This window comes from Gossypium hirsutum, chromosome D08 (assembly GCF_007990345.1).
Source record: "Gossypium hirsutum isolate 1008001.06 chromosome D08, Gossypium_hirsutum_v2.1, whole genome shotgun sequence".
Lineage (NCBI taxonomy): Eukaryota > Viridiplantae > Streptophyta > Magnoliopsida > Malvales > Malvaceae > Gossypium > Gossypium hirsutum.
This window is the reverse complement of record NC_053444.1, coordinates 38,061,843-38,081,658: the sequence shown is the minus strand read 5'-3', so window position 1 is coordinate 38,081,658 and position 19,816 is coordinate 38,061,843.

The following is a 19,816-nucleotide window of genomic DNA, read 5'->3' as shown; positions in this document are numbered from 1 at the left end:
GTCGAAATCAATTTGATAATGGCTATGTAATGATATGAAACTCCTAATGGTTCTGTTTTCTTTTGCTAATGCTAATATGTTTCACTGTATTTGATGTTTTTGCCCGTTTAAATAATTATTCTACTCACACTGAGCTTTTCATAAGCTCACCCCCAATAGTGTTTTACTTTTCAGGTAAACTTCAAAATTAGGACTGAACTCGGCATTCAGAGAATCAACTTTGACCTCGGATTATTATTTTTTAATTAAGTATTATTAAGTCTTTATTGGTTTTGGCTGATAATTTTTAATTATTTCTGGTCTGTGGCTTTGTAACTTTTCATTTGGGGATTTTGCATGCATGAATTACTCAAGCATAATAACTGGATAATGCATGATAACGGGTTTAAGTAAAATTTGATATTGTTCTCTAGTTTCCACTACATTGCAAAGGAACTATTTTTGAAAAACAAATCAATAAGGCAACTAATTTTCTAAAATGACTTGAAAATTGGTTTTTTCGCTGCATTAGTTTAACTTCGAGTTTTCTTTTAAAGAAGAGCAACAAGCAAACAGTTTTTCTAAAACAACACTGTCAATAATAAATTGAATCTTAAGCATACATGACCTAATAAATGAATGTTTTTAAGCTCACTCAAAGTACAATTACAGTTTTCTCTAAAATGAGTTTATTTAAAGTCCTAAAAAGTAATGTAAGTTAGCTTAGCCATTTCGGTGGCTAATGTAGCCTTCTCAATCTAGTCATAACGTCTAGGCCGGGTTTGGGAGGTTACAAAGGATGCTCTTATAGTGGACTCTGTGCTACGTAATAGGAATATCCTACATTGTCCCTAAATGTAAACAATAAGAGCAATAAGTATGAGACGTATCTATGGGTATAATGATAAGATATTTAATATGATTAAGATTTGTATAGAGATAGGGAATGAAAGAGATATAGTGAAGTAATGAAAATATATTCTAGAAATGAATGTAAAAATGATACACTATAAAGAAAATATCGATCAACTGTGTATAGGTGTCTTTCTAAAACTTGATGGAGTCATGGCTTAGTGATTGAAGAACGTAGGTAAGGTCTCAAAGACACTAAAGAGATAGAAAAAGGGCCTTAGGGTAAGGTATGGAAATGAACATGAGTATAAGAATGACAATTGAGGAAGTAATATGGAAATGAACGTGAGTATAAGAATGGCAATTGAGGAAGTAATCGTTAAAGGAAAAATAAAGAATAAGGGTGACGAGACAAAAATTGAAACATTGCATGTAACGCACAAGTATGTTTAAGGTAAATGAGTGTTTGACTTACTAAGTTCTTTCGAACTTACATATCTGTGTTATGTTTCATGTGAGTTTTTAGGGTCTTAGCCTGGAGAGACGACGCCAAGACTACACTGAATGAGTGGCGTATTGGGCGTTATGTATACAGAGAGAGCTTGATGGCTGGACCGAGTCTATGCTGATACATTTTTAAAGGAACCTTTTCCATAGGATATCTATATTAGGCCAAGGCCTCAATTTGGTTGTAGTTGTAGCTAAATTCTTGATGCTTGTTAGTATGATTTCTTCATTGTTTATACTTACGTATTTTATTAAAAAAATTTAAAGTTAACCAGTTGTATTCAATTAAAACATGCACAAGTAAAAATGAGTTTTACTTGTATAAGACCTGGAATGCCCAAGATTCAAATTCAAATTATTGGGTTGAGTTTGGGGCATTACACCCCTGTCATTAGTTTTCATCATTTTTTCAACCCAAACTCTTTGTCCTCTTATTCTCTCTTGATACTCCCTCACACTCTCTAAAATCTTCATTTTCCTATTTTTTTTCTTTAAATCTTTTGTGTTAAAACACCGCCCACTATCATTACACATCAAGACTTCCATCAATATCATCACATCATCAAATAATCAATTTCCAAAATCATCAAGGTATAAACCCTAACGTTCTTGATTTTGATTTTTTTGTTTAAATTCATTGATTATTTTCTTAAATACATGTTATTTAATTCATATTTACTTAGTATTTATCAATTTTCACTTAATTAACCAATTTTTCTAGGTTTATCTTTGAATTTTGAAAATTCTTATATTTTTTATGTTTTGTTCATTTTGAAAATAACATGATTTTGTATACATTATTGAAATCTTTGTATACAACCTTTTATTTTTATTTTTTTTTCAAAAGAAAAATCATTCTCTTAAAGCATTTTTAATTTTTTTAATTTTCTATTTATTTCAAAATTTGAGAAATTTTTGGAATTGATACGACATGATGAATTGAACCGAGGATATTTTTGTGATCTTTTCTTGCGAGTACATTTTTTTTAATTTTTTTCCTTAGCTTTCTTAGTTATGCCATAGTTGCTAGAGTCAATCACCATGGCTCCGAAACCTCTGAGAAAAACATGTTGCTTGTAAAAAAATGGCTTCCCTTCCTGTTCCTCCCATTAAACATGATAGGTTCGATGGTGTTTCGTTTAGATAAAAAATCGCCTAATTCTTTTGATAATTGTTTCAAGGATGACGAAGCTTAAAATTGATATTGTACTTGCTTTTCTTTTCGTTCTCTCACCTAATATCATCTCGTTGGTGTTCCCTTTCTCTAAACATTCAGAATTTCACACCTTCCTACCTTTGAAAGATGGGGATGGCTCTCTTTTCTAAATCTCAAATGCAAAGTCCACCAAAACCATGTTTAAGCATTCAATAGTAATGCTACCTTTGAGACCAAAGTGGATGGTCACATCACCACTTACATCACTTCTTACCTTATGGATAAAGAAATCACCTTTACACCTATCTTGTTTCCCGAATACCTTGGTCTTCCTTATGCATATAATTACAATATTCATGGTGTTTATCCTGACTCCTAAGTTGCCCTCTACAAAAATTCTAGCTTACTTCTTTTTCATGATTGTTTGCTTCATCTTTTCCTCACTTGGCTTTGGAAACCAATCGCCAAATATACCAAGCTTCGATTCATTAATCAATGGTAGTTTTACTATGTTAAAGAAAACCATAAATCCAACCTTGCGACTATTCTTTTTCGAGATATTGCCAATGGTATTAACTACCTTCTTCGCTCCATATACCATTTTTGTTTTAACATATACCTTAGCCACATATTCAATAAACTTGAAATTTATACATTTATTGATTGTCATAATTGAACTGGTTTGCTCTAATACTTAAATAAAAAAATTTTGCCAAACGACTTTATTACTTTATTTGGAATGTTTTTTTACAACAGGAACCTTAAACCAAATTTAATTTAACTGTCTTGAAATTTCTATATTCGAAGAAAAACTACTTAATGACAATATATCTAACACCGAGGTGAAGCCTCTGAGGGTACCCCTTCCTATGTGCATAACACCTTTCAGATGATGATCCTTGGTCTATCATGGTCTGGCTTGGTCCCTCCCTAAGATCCTTAATCACGCACAAGTCCTAAAAACATAGGCCAAAATTCTTTAAGTTCAAAAGAACTTAGTGAGTTTCTTTACTGCATTACTCAAAAATTAGTCCTCGTCTTGCAAGGGCAGTAAATAAAAAGAACTAAACACGTTTAACTCCTTGTTTGTTTTGGGACGTTTATCAGATGTCTCACCATAACTACAAACTCTATCTTTTCCTTACATACATTCTTTCTTTCATTTGCCCCTGTTCAGGATACCTATTTACCCATAACTTTTAATCCTTAGTTACATAGTTTGGTCGTTGGTTACCAATATAGATTCTCTTTTCCACCATAAACTTCTAAAATAGTCCTCTTGCCTACCATCCTAATAACCCTATGGTTATGTCTTCCTTGTCGATCATTCCAAATCTGACTAGTCCCCGGTGGACTCCCTTTCCTTACTATAGTCTTGAAGGGATTACTATCATTCCTTTAGTAAGGTCAACTAATAAGGACCCACGCCACTCTGGCAAACTTGATCTCATTTCACCCTATACTCAGGTTGAAAATTTGTTTGGATTCTTTCCTCGTAATCTGCCCTATTTACAATTTCTTGCTTTGAAGGTGTAACATGTCCATCTATAGTGGACCGTTATGGCCTACAGTATCCCTCAGTCTATTACGTAAGTGACTATTTGAGTTTACCATTTTTCTTATAATATGGTTCCCTTCAGAACTAACTCTGTAACACCCCCTACCCGTATCTGTTGTCGAAATAGGGCACAAGGCATTACTGGAGTTTACTGAACATTTTCAATAATTCTGAATCATTTATTATTCATAATCTGAAAATAATCATAACATCCCTCTATTGGGCTCTCGAAGCCCAAAACATTTATTAGGAACCTACTGGGATTAAATCGGAATCATAGGGAGTTTTTCGTAGAATCCTAAATATATATATAGATTTTAATTTTTTTATTTTCGAATTATGTGTAGGGTTCATACGGGCGTATCACATAACAAATCTTTTCATAAGAAATTGCATAACTGAAACCTTTCCACTCTTTCATAAGCTCAATTATATTTTCATTTAAGCACTTACCATTCCAATGCACCTTATAATTAAACATATTACCATTCAACAGTAATTTGGCACTTGCCTAAACTTCAAGCAACAACATTGGTTAGCGTACTTTAATATTGACAAACTTATTTTCTCGCAATGTCTCACTTAAATTTATTACTCGTCTTAATACACATAATTTTCCTTGTATCAACGTATCAAAGATAGTCACATATTTACATGCCATGATACATATCATTTTCTTGTTGTTTCTTCTTAAATATAAATTATTCAATTCATTATGACAATATTTCATGTACCATAATTTTTTATAAGTTCAATGTATATTTATTCCAGTAGCAGTTCATAATCTTGAATATGCATAATTATCAGGCAAGTTTCATATACATGTATTTTCCATGTCATATTTTAGTATATCAAATAATTATCATTTCTATGTATTTCAAGTTTACTTTCATGATTTTATGTTTTTTATCCCGTTGAATTTCTTGGAATTTTGATTTACAAATTCGTGTACAAATTCGGGTCCGCCAAGTCATATTCATGTGCGCACATTTTTCAATTCAGAGAGCACACTCCCGCGAACCTCATTTCTTACAGCGGGATTATCAGTCTAGGCTAAATCCCCTGTAATATAAACTCATAGAGTATTGTTGGGATTACCAGTCCAGGCTAAATCCCCTGCAACGACAATTACTTTAATGAGCTTGGATCTGAATTACCAGTCCAGCCTAAATTCAGACCCTAATTCAGATTACTCGTTCGGGCTAAATCCATTTCCCAAATATTCTTCGAGAGGGCTATATCAGAATAGGATCACTCGTCCGGGCTAGATCCTTTTTACCGTCAATTCCTCTTCAGAGATCCATCGAATTTTCCTTCCATTCAACCAGGATTTCTTCCCCTTTTTATACAATATATTAATGTTTCATCAATTTTCATATAATGAACATTCAAATCATATTCACATCAATAGCAAACATTTCAGGCATTTAAGAATATAATTCAAGTTACACAAACTTATCGGGCTAAATTGCAAAAATATCAAAACTTAGGGACATTTTGGTATTTTCCATTTTTCTCGAATTTCCACCCAAATCTTTATCTAAATCAATCTTTCGTTCAATTTATTAATTTAAATGATAAAACAACTCATTTCATGTAATTTGGTCATTTTTAACATTTTTACAAAATTACCCTTAAAATTTTACTTTTATTCAATTTAGTCCCTAAACCTAAAACATGTAAATTAGCTATTTTAAAATAAACTCATATTATATGAATATTCACATATATTATTTTTCCTCCTCCTCCACTCCATTCCACATCCTTGATATATATATTACCACTATTTACTTGTTTACTCCTAACAAGCTATTCACTTGAGTTATAGTCACTAAATTAATCATATCTTAAGCTACAAAACTCCGAATTGAGATCCGTAAATTTTATCTAAAACTAGACTCACATATATTATTACCATAAAATTTTCATAATTTTTGGTATAGCCAATAAGTAAAGTTTATTCTTTAAAGTCATCCATGTTCTACTGTCTTACAGTTTTGACCCTTCTTCACTAAAAATTAATTATCTCCTTGTGCAGGATTTGGATGATGTTTTCGTTTGTTCCTTTTTAAAATATAATTATTAAGGATTCTAATCATATAAATTATAACTCATAATAATTTTTTACAAATTGTAATGATTTTCCAAAGTCAGAACAGGGGAACCCGAATTCATTCTAACCTTGTCTCACAAAATTTATTATATCTCATAATTTACAATTCCATTCATTACACCATTTCTTCTATGAGAAACTAGACTCAATAAGATTTAATTTCATATTTTTTCATCCTCTAATTCAATTTTCATGATTTATGGTGATTTTTCAAAGTTAGCCTACTGTTTCTGTCCAAAACTATTTTAGTGCAAAATGTTGATTACTAAATTTATAACACCCTTATTCCTCTTATATTCCCTCTTTCTCCTATTCCTCTATAGTTATTTCCCCCATCACTTTCTCTCCTTCATTATTTATCTAACTTATATTCTAGCTCTCCATATCTCTTATCAATTTTCTCTCTTGGTGGCTATGGAAATTTCTTTGAATTCTAAGTGAAAATGGTGAATTTTTGGTGTGAGGACAAAATTGTAAAGAAAGCAAAACTTTCTTTCTTTCTCTCTTCTTCTCACGTTGATGCATGGAGAAATGGTGGGATGATGGCTTCCATCTTTCTTTCCACATATATATACACTGAATAAAATGATAAAATATCATTAAGAAAAAAAATCAAATCAAAATATAGTAAACTAATATTTATTTATTTATTTAATCTAAAATATCTCCGACATCATCATTATTTTCTAGATTTCTCTCTCTTCTAATTGACAATTTTGCCCTTTAGATCTTCTAAAATTCCATCCTTAAGTCATCACTTAATTTGGTAAAATTACAATTTGGTCCCTCATAATTCTTTATCTATTCAATTTGGTCCCAATTCATCCATTTTCCTTAGGTTCTAGATTATTCCACCCTTAAAATATTTACAATATTGATCCTTCAACTTTTTCATATTTACATTTTAAGCCCTCAAATTTTGAGTATTTACTATTGGGTAACAAAACTTTTCTCACTTTTACAATTTAATCCTTTCTTGAATTAATATGTCATAATATACTTCCCAATGTTTTGATAACTCAAAATTCTCCTTTTTGTCACTTTACTTTATTACTATATAAAAAATAATAACTTACTGTAAAAATTTTCGGGGTATTACAAACTCTATGGCGAGTGTATCCGTAGTAGTTTTCCTTAAGAGGAATAGTGTTGATAAGCATAACTGTCATTTGGATAATTCCCTATCAGTACCTCTTTCTATCTTTAGGTTAATGTCTATCCCCTCTTTACATATAAACTATTTGAAGCATATATTTTTGTACCTCCCCATATAAACTATGGTTTCATCGAAGCCTTATATTAAGAGTGAATCTCTCGTTAACCTTCCAAGGTCCTCCTCTAACGTATAGAGTTTCTTTGAGTGCTTACTAACGGTTCTTAATGGTGGATCCTTACCTACGATCCATAGATAAATCCCATTTCATTTGCCTCTATACAAGGCCTTATCAGCACGTCATTCCCATAACTGATTCTGGCTGGGTTACCAACCTACGCCCTACCAACTTTCTTATTCCCTGCTTTGGCAGACTTTTCTCATTTCTATTACTATTGACTTTTTCAGGGAATTCCTCAAGCCCACTGACTAGCTTGTGCTTGCCAGCTCCTACATTTCCTTCAAATCTTTTTCCTCGCTAGTGATTTTCCATGCTTTCCATCTCGTTGGCCACCCCATGTTTAATGTCTTGACGGGCCCTCAATATTGTCATGGCTGAGCTATGGTCTTACACATCATTTCCCCATGTTTAATGTCCTAGTGGACTCTCTATGTTGCCATATTCAAGCTGTGGTCTTACACAATATAATCAATGTTTAACGTCCTGGCGTACTTTCTTGTGTTTACTGCCCCGACTATGGTCTTACTCCCTAAACCTCTTTGAAGTGTCGCCCTAAAAGACCTTACCACTATCGTGATGTCGCCTCATAGAGCCTCTTAATAGCCATCGTGATGTTTCTCTATGGAACTTAATAATTGTCGTCATGGTGTCACTGTATCGAGCCAGTCGATATTATTTTGTATCACATCTAACCTTGATGCTCAAACACCATAGTGTCCCCTCAATAAGGCTCAGAGTTTCGCATATTGCGGTTTGCACACAGCAACACTAGATTGTGAAATCTATCAGAAATTTTATTTTCCCTATCCATTCGCGCGCACATCTATGTTTTCCACTTTTAACCTTGATGCTCAAACACCATGTGTCCCCTCCGCAAGGCCCAAAGCTTCCAACATCACGGCTTGTACATAACAACACTGGATTGCGGTAAATAGAAACTTTCATTTCCTAAATAATTTGCCAAACCTACTCCCTCCATACTTGTCACATGTGAAATGATATGCGATTTGTCCAAGTCCTAATGCAATATTAAAAATGCTAACTAAAATGTCCTAAAATGCAACAAAATGTACTTTAAGTACAAGCAATTAGCTAGGTCTAAAGGCATGAAATATAACTTTTTTCAAGAGGTGTCACACCCCTAAACCTAAGTTATTGCTTGTCCTCAAGCAAAATACATCTAAATGCATGAATGCGCCCATATTGCCTTGGCAAAAACTTTCTCGTACTGGCTAGCTATTCGAAAAAGAATTTATCCTTCGTTGTCAGCAATCTTCTCTTTTTCTAAAACTAATTCGAATGTCAAAGGGTTGTTCAGCAAAGGCAATGTAAAAATTTCTCCCTAAAAGTGAAATTTCCTAAGTACCTATACATTCTCTCTTTTGTCCTATAGAAAATATCTTTTTATTTACTTAGTTCATTCATTGCCTAAATAGAAGTCGTTTGCTTTAAGCTCATATCAAAATATATTATTTGCATATATTTATTCTTTTTTTTGTTTTTTAAATGAAACAGTAAAGCAAATTATTATTAAGGGATTTAGCATGTCACAAAATTTTTTGACTTGACAATCATAATGGAGCATACAATGAATTGTTGAGTACTCAATCATGTCACAATTTAAGCCAAAAGTCATTCATGAAGCTAAGGCTTTTAACTAAAGAGATGGATGGAGTATACAATTGCCTCCTTAGCTACTCAGTCCTTTTTGCTATAGCGGAGTGCCCCTAAAATTACATCACACACTCTTACTTAGGTCCTCATTTCTAATCAACAGCAGGATAGAGCAAACAAAGTAATGCTGACCTACTTAGCAACTCTAAGCATTAGAGTGCATACTTATTTAAACAAAATGCCACGGCAATTTAACAATTGTTCGGTCTCAAAAATCACTAAGGTCATTAAAAAGATACTTACTATATTTCGAAAATCCATAAAAAATAGAGTATAAGACATCTCATTTTTAGAAATCAATTTCCAAGAAACTTAGCCTAAGCTAACTTCACCTAATCCATTGTTACTTGTTTTAGGTATATCGAAAAAAATTTAAGCTCATCATCTAACATCATAAAGAAAAATTGTACTTCTTCTAGACAAAGTAGTATTTCAATAGTTATTATGCCAAGGAAAAATATCCTACATACCAAAATGAACATACAAAATGCAACCTAGATGCACAATACACCACCAAACCTTAAGGATGCATTATCCTCAATGCATGCAAAATCATAAACTGTATATAACAAGTATGAATATGCCCACAAACGGAAAAAAATTATGCAATGCATGAGAGAAAATCAAAACTAAACTTCCTTGGACTGGAATGTTGGCACTTCATTCAATTCTTTCTCATGGACTTGTGAGCACTAACTTTGTATCATATCTTCCGTTTCCATAGGTCAACTTCCTCACCTTCTTTATTGGTCTCCATTAGTTCATCGATTAGTTGATCGATTGCTTGGTCATGTGTAGTCATGGAGATGGGTGAAGATGTTGATGTAGGAGTTTTACCTTTTCCAGTGGCAGTAGTCAGTGTCATGGCAGGGACATTTGTTTCTTCCTTTCCTTCTTCTACTTCTTTCTCTTGGTCGGTTGAGGTTTACTTTTCTAACTCCTCTTCAACAGCTTTTCCTTTATCTGCAGTGACTTCCGTAGTCATGGGTTTAGTTCTGGCAAAGGGTGGAACTGGCTATTTTCCGCACTCATAAAATGAGTGCTAAGTAGTTGGGAAAGTAGGAAATTCTGGCATGTGTTTCAAAAAATCTGTCTAGAGGGATCTTAATGCCAAATCCATATCTTTCACATACGACCAGGACTGAGCTTGGCATTCGTTGTTTTGTTCCAACTCCTCCATCATCTGGTATTACTACACCTTAAACAGAGACAACCTTTATTCTAACTGTTTTAGAGAAATCAAGATTTCCTGGTCATGAGAGACAGGAGATGCTGCTATAGGAATACGTGTGGTAGGGGAAGCTTGACTGTGTTAGGATGTTGCGGCAAACTCAATTCCTAGAAGCTTGGCAAAAATTGCTCACGTTATCCCACCCTTATTGGGGCTAACATTTTTAGCATCGACTAAAGGCACGTTTGTTGTCTTACATAGGGCAGAAATAAGGGAAGGAAAATTCAAACTCCCAGCATTCTTATCAACACGCCTATGGACCTCTTGGAAGATGATTTTCCCTACATTTATTTGTCTTCTTTGTAGAATAGAATGCAAAAGTAACATTCTTTCTTTCAAAATAGTCGTGTTATACGTAGACGACATAAGACGACTCCTTAAAAAGTGCTACCACACCTTCCCAATTGGTTATAATGCAGCTCTTTCAACTGTGTAACACTCCTTGCTTAAAATAATCCATTAACATAAATCATCCAATACTTTTGCAAACCCCTTCAATGTAATATTTTCGAAAAATTCAAAATGCTCATCTCTAACCTCCTCGATGCTGAACTAGGCATTAATATGGTCTTCGTCGAATGGTACATATTTACCCCGCACATAAATGAAGGGAGAATCTATGGAATTTATGTGAAAGTAAAACTGTCTTACCACTTTACCCAAAACATCCCCTGGGTGTAGACAAAATCTGATCGAGTTGTACTTTTCCACAATCGACGATAACGATTCATCGTACCCCATGTGAGGTTTATCCTTCAATAAAAATCCATATTCAAAAGAAAATGGTTGTTTTAGAACACTAGTTGAATACCTTGTGGTTGCGGTAGCATTGAAGAATATCTTTAGCTGCGGGGCACCAGCGCGCGAAGATTCTGCTATTTTAGAAATACTCCTTACGCTCGCCATGAAGAGATGGTCAGGGAAATAGAAAAAGAAAATAATGGAGTAAACAAAAAATAGTAAAGAGATTGAAGACGAGAGGACTGTAAAAATGTGAACTTTATGAGAAGTGGGAAACGTGAACTAGTTGAAGAAAATAAAAAGGGATAATGATGATAATTTTTAGGGAATGGAAAATGTGAGGGAGAAGGGTTATGATGTGAAGGAAAGGTTAAAAACTAACAAGACTTTTGGGGGGAAATGAAATAACAGAGCACTACATTGTAGGCCTCAGACATTGGGTTTCCCAATATTCACTAAATGCAACTGCCTAAAAATCTTTCCTTTGGAATTTTTCAACCGGTCAACTCTCTTATTAACACCTCATCATTCAAGTTGTCATGGCATAACGTTTCTTTGTAATGCCACGACAAACTGCTGCTATGCATAGACTAACAAATCCTACTTCTTTTATCCTACTCTTGCTTATAATAATAAAAATAGAAATGAAATTGTATTAAAAATAAAGAGAATAAAAAATAAAAATAACAATAGGAAATAAAACGTAAAAAAGTACTTATTAACAAAAATTCAAACATCAAGAAGGCTAACACGTTGCTTGTCACACTTTATAGGAGCTTCCTATTAATGCTTCAAGCATTGTCCATTAACGCTGAATGTATCCCTTGTTCTTAAGTCTTTAACAACAATAGCACCATGCGAATATACTTGAATTACTTCAAAAGGTCCTGACCATCGAGATTTTAACTTACCAGGAAATAATTTAAGCCTGGAATTAAACAATAATACTTGCTATCTAGGTTCAAATTGCCTTGGTAAAATTTTGGCATCATGCCATCACTTAGTATTTTCTTTATACAAACAAGCATTCTCATATGCTTGTGTTCTAAACTCTTTCATCTCATTCAATTCTAGCAATCTCTTGCGGCCAGCAATAGCCGAATCCATGTTCAGCGTCTTAATCACCCAAAACGCTTTATGCTCAAGTTCAACAGGTAAATGACATGGCTTACTGTAAACAAGTTTAAAAGGTGACATCCCTAGTGGTGTTTTAAATACAGTTCGATATGCCCATAGAGCTTCATCCAATCTATTAGACCAGTCCTTTCGAGATGCATTCACTACTTTTTCCAAAATTTGTTTAATTTCTCTATTAGAGATTTTATCTTGTCCATTCGTCTGAAGATGATATGTTGTGACAATTCTATGTTTCACCTCATACCTATGCAAGGTATTGGCCATCAGTTTGTAGTCAAAATGGGATCCATCGTCACTGATAATGGCTTTCGGTGTACCAAATTGTGTGAAAATGTTCTTATGCAAAAATTTCAAAACCGACTTAGCATTATTAGAGGCTAGGGCTACTGCTTCTACCCACTTAGAAGCATAGTCTGCTACCAAAAGTATGTATAGCTTTCCCACGAATGGTGGAAACGAACTCATAAATTCTATTCCCCGTACATCAAATAGTTCCATCTCCAATATACTTTGAAACAAAATTTCTTGTCTCCTAGACACATTTCTTGTTGTCTAACAACGGTCACATGACTTATAGAATTCATGAGCATCTTTAAATAAACTTGGCTAATAGAATCCTGACTGGAGTACCTTGGCAGTTATTTTCATCCCCCCAAAATGTCCTCCATATGGGGCTGAGTGACAATGTTGTAAGACATTATGCATCTCATCATTGAGACATACTTCTGAATTATTTGATCTACACAATGCTTGAATAGAAATGGTTAATCCCAATAGTACTATTTGTCATCATGAAGAAATTTTCATTTTCTTTGAGCATTGAAGTCAGGTGGCGTTACACCACTTACTAAGAAGTTTACTATGTCGACGTACCAAGATAATGCCTTGGCATTGAGCAATTGTTCATCTGAGAATTCTTCCTTAATATATTTCTTGCTTTCATCTTCATTCTTCAATTCTATTCTTGACAAATGGTTAACCACTTGATTTTTGGTTCCCTTCTAATCTCTAATTTCCAAATCAAACTCTTGTAACAAGAATATCCACCTAATTAATCTCGGCTTGGCATCTTTTTTCCATACCAAGTACTTGATAGTTGAGTGATTTATGTAGACTGTGACATTTGTTCCTACTAAATAAGAACAAAATTTATCGAATGAAAAGACCACTGCCAATAATTCATTCACTGTAGTGGTATAATTAAGTTAAGTTACTGTCAACGTCCTACTAGCATAATATATTACATGTAGTACCTTATTTCCCATTTGACCCAAAACTACTCCCATAGCATAATCACTAGCGTCGTACATGAGTTCAAAGGGCAATGTCCATTTTGGAGCAACCACAATCAGTGCTGCTACTAGTCGCTTCTTGGTTTCCTCGAAAGCCTACAAACATTGATCATCAAAATTAAAAGGTTTATTATGTTCAAGTAAAGTACATAAGGGTTTAGAAATTTTCGAAAAATCCTGGATAAATCTTTTGTAAAATCTTGCGTGTCCTAAAAAACTTCTAATACGCTTAACATTGGTGGGCGGTGGCAATTTTTCGATCATTTTTATTTTTTCCCTGCCCACTTCAATTCCTTGCTATGACACTCCATGTCCTAGGACAAAGCCATCACGGACCATGAAATGGCATTTCTCCCAGTTTAATACTAGATTCGTTTCTTCACAACGGCATAAGATCATCTCCAGATTTCTTAAGCAATCTTCAAAATAATTTTGGAACATAGAGAAGTCATCCATAAAAACTTCAAGGAAATTTTCCATCATGTCTGAGAATATGGCCATCATGCAGCACTAGAAAGTTGTCGGGGCATTGCATAACCTGAACGACATTCGCCTGAATGCTAAATTTCCATATGGACGCGTGAAAGTTGTCTTCTCTTAATCTTCAGGTGCTATGGAAATCTTATTATATCTTGAATAACAATCTAGGAAGCCTTACCAACTAATCTGCCTAACATTTGATCGATGAATGGAAAAGGGAAATGATCCTTCCTAGTTGCCTTGTTAAGCCTGCGGTAGTCCATACACACTCTCCATCCCATAACAATATGAATCAGTATGAGCTCATTGTTGTCATTACTATTATCGTGACACCCCCTTTCTTGGGTACACATTGCACAAGACTTACCCACAAGCTATCGAAAATTGGGTAAATAAAGCCAGCATCAAGCCACTTGATAATTTATTTCTTGACAACTTCTTTCTTAATTAGATTTAATCATCTCTGTTGTTCAATGGGTTTTCTATGGAAATATTCCACTAAAATTCTGTGCATAAAAAATGTAGGGTTGATTCCCTTTATAGCAGCAAAGGTCTAACCTAGTGCTCTTTTAGATCACCGTAACACTTCTAACAACTTGTCTTTTTGCTCAAGTGTTAGCCTAGCAGAAATTACAACTGGAAAAATGCTATTATTTCCCAAATACACAAATTTCAAATGTTGTGGCAGAGGCTTTAATGCTAAAATAGGTGATTCCTCTACAGATGGTTTAGGAGGCTTAAAAGATTTCCCTGTTAAATCTAGGGATTCAAATTTCTTCCCTGGCCTATCCATTATCTGTTAGGATTCTATAAATTCACCAAGCTCTTCAAAACTTGTTATGTCACCTTGCTCCATCAAATTGTCTTCACTATCAAAATTACCATAGCAAAACTTTGTGAATCCATCCACTGCTGCTTCTATCAAGCCAATGGTGTGACATTCCTCATTCTCATCCGCGCATTTTAACGCATTAAACACATTAAAAGTAACCTGTTGATTATTCACTCTCATGGTTAGCTCACCTTTCTGTATATCAATTAAGGTCTTACCAGTAGCAAGAAACGGTCTTTCAAGAATAATTGGTACATCATGGTCAGCTTCATATTCTAAAATAAGAAAATCTATAGTAAAGATAATTTTATCCACCCTTACCAATACATCTTCAATTTTACCTTCTAGATGGGGGTAAGATCAGTCAGCCAATTGCAACGTTACTATGGTACGTCTCACTTTCCCAATTCCTAGTTTCCTGAAAACAGACATAAGCATTAGATTTATACTTACGCCTAAATCACATAACGCCTTACCAACATAATGATTTCCAATTGAACAGGGGATAGTGAAACTCTCTAGGTCCTTTAACTTTAGGGGTAGCTTATTCATCAATATTGTTGTGCACCCTTCAGTGAGAGCAACAGTCACAAATTCTCCTAATTTGTGCTTCTTTGACAGTGTGCCTTTCATAAATTTCACGTAATTGGGCATTTGCTCCAAAGCTTCCACTAACGGTATTTTGATGTGGAGTTGCTTCAAAACATCTAAAAATCTTTTAAACTGAGCATCTTATTTGGAATTATGGAATCGCTGTGGAAAAGGTAGAGGCGGTCGTCTTTCAGGTTGTTGATATTGTTTTGCTGGGGCATTTTTTTTGGCAACATGATCTGGTTCTACCACAGCATTCTTCTGCTTATCATTTTTAGATATTGTATGCTTTTCAGATGATTCTGGGATCTTTACCTAATTGTTACTTGCATTATACTCTTCTACCACGGCATCATGAATAACATCACTCGACTAAGTCCCGCTTCTAAGGGTGATTGCTTTATAATGCTCTTTTCCTTGTGTTCTTGAGTTCTCGGTATCACTAGGCAACGCTCCTTGTGGCCTTGAATTTAGAGCATTCACTATTTGCCCCACTTGATTTTCAAGAACTCAGAGAGATACAGCCTGACTCTGAATTACGACATTATTCTTGGCCATATATTCATTTAACAAGTCTTTAATAGAATTAGAAAATGATACCCAACCTTGTTGAGCATTTTTCCTCGGCATAGGTTGAATATAACCAGGAGGTGCATTATTGATATTATGTCTTAAGGCATTGTTGAAATTTCTTGCACCTTGATTACCCTAACTGAAATTCGAATGTTGTTTCCACCCTGAATTGTAGGTGTTGGAATATGGGTTGTTATTTCAATTGAAATTACCCATATAGTATACTAACGTTGGGTTTGATGGGCATTCGTCAACCACATGATTTTCCTTGCAATAAACACATGACAATTTTGCTGATTTCATCTCATGGACTATACTTGGATTTTTCATGGTTTTAATCATATTAGCTAGAGAAGATACCTAGGTTGTTAACAAAGTGATTGCATCAAGCTCGATGGTACCAGTAGCTCTCTTACCTGTCTCAATTCTCGGGATCGAATATTGATATTCATTGTTGGCAAACTTTTCCAAGATCTCGTATGTTTCATTATAAGTTTTGTCCAGCAAAATACCATTGGCACATGCATCAACTACCATTCTTGTGTACGCATTCAACCCGTTGTAAAATATCTTTATTTGAGTCTAGTGCTAGAATCCATACATCGGGCACTTTCAAATTAAATCTTTAAATTGTTCCCAAGCTTCGAATAGCGTCTTATCTTCCATTTTCCGAAAAGACGTGATATCGTTTCTTAACTTGCCATTCATAGTAGGTAGATTATACCGTAGTAAGAATCTCTGGCAAAGATTATTCTATGATGCCACTGTTCCTGACGACAAAGCATTTAACCATACTCTCGCACGATCTCTTAAAGAATATAGAAATAGCTTTAGCCTCAATGCATCTTCAGGAACACCCTGTTGTTTGAATGAATTACATACTTCTAGGAAGAGTCTTAAATGTAATCTCGAATCTTCAATGGGCTCTCCACAAAACTGTCCTACTATTTATAACATCTGGAACATTACCGGTTTCAACTCAAATTGCTGAACTTGTATGGTTGGTCTAACTATCATTGGATTCAAATCATCCAATATTGGGATGACATTCTCTCTAATTGGCCTATCTCATTCATCCACCACACTTCCAATGGGAGGATTTTCATTGCGATCATTTGGATTACCATTAAGACCATTCATGTTTCCAGCCATTTTCTCAATTCTTTTCTCTTTCTCTACAAGGTTCTGTCAATATCCGGATAAAAAGGTATTATGTGTTAGCAGGAATACCTCTTCTCATGTACTAATGGCAAACCTAAAAAAAAGTAACTACACTAAGTTAAATAAAACTACTAAGTAAAATAACCAAACCAAATTTCACCAAATTGTCAATCCCCGATAGCGATGGCAAAAACTTGTCGCGTGTGAAATGATATGCAATTTGTGCAAGTATACACGTCAGATCAAATAATAAAGTGATGAGTGAGTATTGTTCTCATGAGGATCGGATTAAGGCACAAAATTGGTCAAGCTATTCTAATAAAGTGCAATTAATGCTATGGCAAATTCAATGATAAACATGTAATGGAAATTAGTACAGTAATGATGTAAGCAATACATGGAATTAATGAGTAACTGGAAATGCTATGGCAAAAGTGAAAGCAAAAATGTAATGGTAATAACGAGAGTGATTATCCGAATAGACTATAAACAAAGAAATAAACAACTAAATATGTTGTGACAAAGATACTATGACAAATAATAAGGATAGAGTGATGTTGATTCGGAAGGTCAAGATTACCCAGAGTCGACCTTTATTGTCAATAATGCCTTGGCAAAATCAGATCTACTTTACTACACAGAAAAGTTCTAAAATGGCCTCCCTCTCGTGACACCTCAAGTTACCTTGCTCGTGTTTATAGGCTTTTTAGATATCTTGCATGGGTTCCTTCTGTATGATCATGACTTTATGTTTAGAGTCGACTACAAGTGTCAATCGAATACTTGCTCACTTCATTTAATTTTAGTTCAATCAATCCAACCCTTTCAGAATTAGAATCAGTTGTTAATATGTGAACAACCTTCTATAACTAAAGATCATTGCATTTTAATTAAGAAATAAGAACAATCAAATGAAAAAGTAAAGTAAATTAGATATATACGGCATCCATGAAAATAATTAAGGTTTGAACGAAAGTAATCCCAACCCTATGAGATTTAGCTCATGGGCTGGGAATTAAAATTCCAAACCAAGATATTATCTAACATTGCGTTCAACTACTACAATTCAATCTTTCGAAGGAAATAACAGAAGAACTTCGGGAAGCAACTTTCGCTTGCCCAGTCCACACTTCGGCAGCATAGCATCCTATGATGGCTAAGAAGGGCTGCCTTTGACTTTTTGTCCTTTACGTAGTTGAACCCTTATTCATGCCTAAGGATCTCTCTCACTTTTTCTTCACCATTTATGAGGTCCCCTTCATCGGTTTTTATAGATAGATTAGGATAGGGTCAGCCAATAGCTCTCGATTATCTTATCCTCTTTTAGGGGGATTTATCTAGTACAAGTTTGAATTTAAATTTGAACTGAGACTGCTGCGCAAAAAATGTTGACTTGGTCTTCTCAGCATTACCATGGCATCCAGGTTGGCAAGCTGTCTGCACTTTTCCCTGACAAAACTTCACTCATTTATTTCCTAGTTTCAAAACATGTTCTTGCCACACCAACACACACAAAACCCCACCACAAGCGATTAAAAGCACCAAATTCCAACATAGTCCAAGTCCTAATGTAATATTAAAAATGCTAACTAAAATGTCCTAAAATGCAACAAAATGTACTTAAGTACAAGCAATTAGCTAGGTCTAAAGGCATGAAATATAACTCTTTTCAAGAGTTATCAGTACTCCACAATTTATAAACATGCAATCACAGACATTACTACGTAAACATAATATTGTAGAGTACGCTAAATTTATCTATTGTTCCACAACCAATTCATGCATACTAACACACTTGCGGATATTCATATACCTACTCATTCTTATGCATACATAGTGTTCTTAACACAGAAAAAAAAAAAACTATACCATTCAGATGGCATTCAGAACACATCCATGTATAAAACATAATAACTCACCTGATGCTTTTTTGCCTCATCAACTTAGCTTTTCTAAACACCAGAGCTTCCATTCTCCTAACAGCTAAGCATAACAACCAAAGTCATAATTTAAATTTAGCATTCCATCCTAAAAACTTAGTTTCCAGAAACATGCAAAACTCCTCAAAGGTTCTAAAACTTCTTAACTTTATTTTTTAATCCTACTAACACCGAAGGACTTAGAACCTTACCAGCTCACCAGATTCTCTAATTTTGCGACTAAAACCTCTCGATCACAACTCCATGCAGAGCTTCCCATAATTATCTCTTCTTCAAAGCTAGAAACTCGAAAATATATAGATTTTTTCAGCACTTTTTGACTATCAATTCTTGCAAATTCTGAGTTCTTTTTAGCATATTTTTGTAATTTTATTATAAAATATCTAAGTAGAACAAATTAGAGAAAAAAAATTATTTTCAACTATTTTTATGCTAAACTTACAAAATTCTGCCAATTTTAAGCAGTTTTATGCAACGGAAGAAAAACCAGTCTTAGACTCACTTTGGGAAGATCAAATTGTTGAAGTATCTTTCAAAGCATTAGTCATAAAAGCGATAGATAAATATTATACAGCCATGGATGCCCCAAATTATCATTCTTTGACTCTCTAAAACTTCATTTGATCCCATTAAAAAATTGGGTTGATGAAATTGTATAGCCTAAT